Below are 3,061 nucleotides of genomic sequence, written 5' to 3' on the forward strand. Positions count from 1 at the left end.
ACTAAGCCATTTTGGTAGACATAGGACCTTTGTACCAAGCAAGCTGATGAGCAAACACATATTTCCATTTGGCTAAGGTTTTGAACCATTTGAGAAAGGTCATCAAAGAGCGTAATTTAGAGGCTGAGGACTGATATTGGGAAATTATTTTCAACAGACAATGGACTGGAAATTGAATGGCAATGTGGTACTGGTGTAACATATACCAAAAGGACCATAATAATTCTTATGGAAATATGATATCAAGACCTAGAGGTAAACAAAAGATTTTTGAAAAGGGGTAATCTGGATGGACACCTAACATATCATACTTGGATTGTCCACATTTTTCAATGCATTGAATCTGATAAGAAAACATAACGGTGGTAGCATTTTCATTAATGGTACGAGTTCGATCAAGGTCATCGAATTCAGGAGGTATGTCTGGAGCATGGTTTGGTTAAGAAGATGATGAACAAGAACTGGACTAGGTTAAAGGTTGGAACATAAAACAAGGAAGAGGTTTGGATCTAGGGTTCAAGAAACTGACTTGTTTAGTTTTAGTTGGATAAATAATTTGCAATGATGTTGGAAAAACAGTGTGTAAATGACTTTGTATTTTGATAGTGATAATCCTAGGATTATACTGTTTTATCTATGCTTTTTGGTTGGATTTTGGATACTTCTTCTTAAGTTTGTGCTTGAATTACAACTTAATTTCCTATATTTTACGTTTCTGGCCAAAACGTGCAGTTAGAGCAAACACTGAGCGGAATTGAGTTTCTAGACCCAGAATCAAGCGAATTTCAAGAATCGGGAAAGTTCTAGTGCGGATTCAAAGCACTATGAAGCTTGTCCCCATCGGAGATCACTAAGATTGAAGATTCAAGCAAAGAAGCAAGCGAAGGGTAGTTTTGTAATTTCAGAATAATTTAGAAAAGTTTGCCATAGCGAAGTTTATTCTTTGCCGCGGCTAGAAAGTCTCGAGTCATATAGTGAAATAAAATCTAACTCGACGCCACGACGAACTTTATTCTTTGCCGTGGCGAAAACTACAATTTTTAGTTTATTAAAACTGTGCATTTTATTTTGTAAGGGGTTCGACACTGTTTTGAGCAAAAGGAGAGAAATTAAAGATTGGAAGCCTTTGGGTTCATCAAATAGGGAAGAATTTATTCTCTTTTCGTTATTCCAGCATATTGAACTCTGTTTTTACAGCTTTTATTTTGATTTGCTTTAACTTTAGGATGAACTAACTCACTTTTGGGTTAGGGTTTTGATGTAATTGGTATTTTAATGTTTAAGCAATAAATTGATGTTGCTTTCATATTCTATTGCTTGGATTATGTATTTATTATTGTTCTAATTGAAATTAATTGTTGAGCATGATGAGACTAAGAAGTGAATTATGTATTAGCCTCTTAGAGTAAATACCATTGATTGATTGAACGCTAGAGATAGGTTCAAAGATCTATAAAATCAATTTAGGATTCCACTTAGCTTAACGGACTTAGAACTATTAATCTTCATTTTGTTGGGTGTGGAAGTTTAATAGGGATAAGTAGGAAAACATAGTCTGAGAAGGTATGTTTTACAGGTTAGAGTATCCGATTTATAATCCTTGCATGTGAACTTAGAAGCAATAGAAATCGTTGATTAAATCATAAAATCCTAGTTAGTCCAAACCCAAACCGCTTGTCTTAATTGATATTTTCTTGAATTGATTTTGCTCTCTTTAATTAGATTTTAAATTTTGTTGTGGATTTTGTTTTAACTTTAGCTTAATTGTCTCCCGCAAATCCAACCATTTTTCATTTGCTCCAGCTTGATACAAATTAAGAAAATTAGTATTTGGCACGCAATCCTTGTGGGAACGATACTTTACTCATCATTCTATAATTATTTATTGCGACTAGTGCATTTGCTACACATTGCATGTTGTAAAATCAATGCATCAAGTTTTTGGCGCCATTGCCGGGGATTGATTTTGTGTTCATATTGAATTTTTCTGGTTTTAGCTAGATTGGAGTTTAATTTTAGTTTTAATTGTTTTCTAGTTTAATTTTGTTGTTTCTTTTTTGTTTGCTTGTGATCTCATGCTCTTTTTCTATCTGTGTAGTTTATGCAAAAAGCTAGATGTCATCTAGTGGTTTTTATTGATCTAGAGATTGAAAGAACCGCAAGAAGACTTAACAGAGAGAGAAGAGAACGAGAGGTAATAGTTGTTGAGATGGCTGAAAACAGAATGTTGAGGGAATTCTCAATGGCCTCAGTTGATGGTAGTGGTCGAAGTATAGCTAGGCCACAAGTGCAAGCCAACAACTTTGAAATAAAGCCAGCAATCAGCCAAATTATCCAATAGTCGGTACAATTTGGGGGAGATCCAAAGGAAGACCCAAATTCACACATTGTAAACTTCTTAGAGATCTGCGACACCTTCAAGTCAAATAGAGTGTCAGATGACGCCATCAAATTAAGATTATTTCCTTTTTCGTTAAGGGATAAAGCAAAGGGATGGCTAATGGCACTACTAGCAGGAACAATCACAACCTGGAATAAATTGAAACAAAAGTTTCTGACTAAATATTTCCAAACAACAAAATCTACAAGGATGAGAAACGACATCACATCATTTCTGCAGGAAGAGAATGAGTCACTTTATGAAGCTTGGGAAAGATATAAGGAACTGCTGAGAAAGTGTCTACACCATGGTTTGTCGATTTGGATGCAAGTCCAAATGTTCTACAATGGGTTGATGATAAATGTGCAAACAATAGTAGAAGCAGCATCCGGAGGAGCATTGCTAAACAAGACACCTGAAGAAGCTTATGAGTTACTTGAAGTCTTGGCAAGTAACAACTATCAGAGACCCAATGAGAGAATGCATTCGAAGAAGTCTATGGGTATTCATGAAGTTGATGCTTACACGGCCATTTCAGCCCAACTTACAGCACTTCAGAAGCAATTAAGAGGTATGTAGGTAAATTTCATTCAAACACCTCAAATGGCATGTGATTTTTGTGCAGGTAACCATGCAAGTAATGCATGCCAATTGGGGAACACCTTTGCTTCAGCTTCATCA

General features: G+C 35.5%; 1 non-coding gene across 1 annotated transcript; it reads right to left on the reverse strand.

Annotated features, from left to right (window-relative positions):
* Nucleotides 1-2,587: 2,587 nt before the first annotated feature.
* Nucleotides 2,588-2,694, reverse strand: LOC116132038. Its single transcript, XR_004128356.1, has one exon. It is a non-coding gene; the product is annotated as a small nucleolar RNA R71 (small nucleolar RNA).
* Nucleotides 2,695-3,061: the final 367 nt, after the last annotated feature.

Source organism: Pistacia vera, unplaced genomic scaffold (genome assembly GCF_008641045.1).
Source record: "Pistacia vera cultivar Batoury unplaced genomic scaffold, PisVer_v2 Contig247, whole genome shotgun sequence".
In the NCBI taxonomy this organism is placed as follows: Eukaryota; Viridiplantae; Streptophyta; class Magnoliopsida; order Sapindales; family Anacardiaceae; genus Pistacia; species Pistacia vera.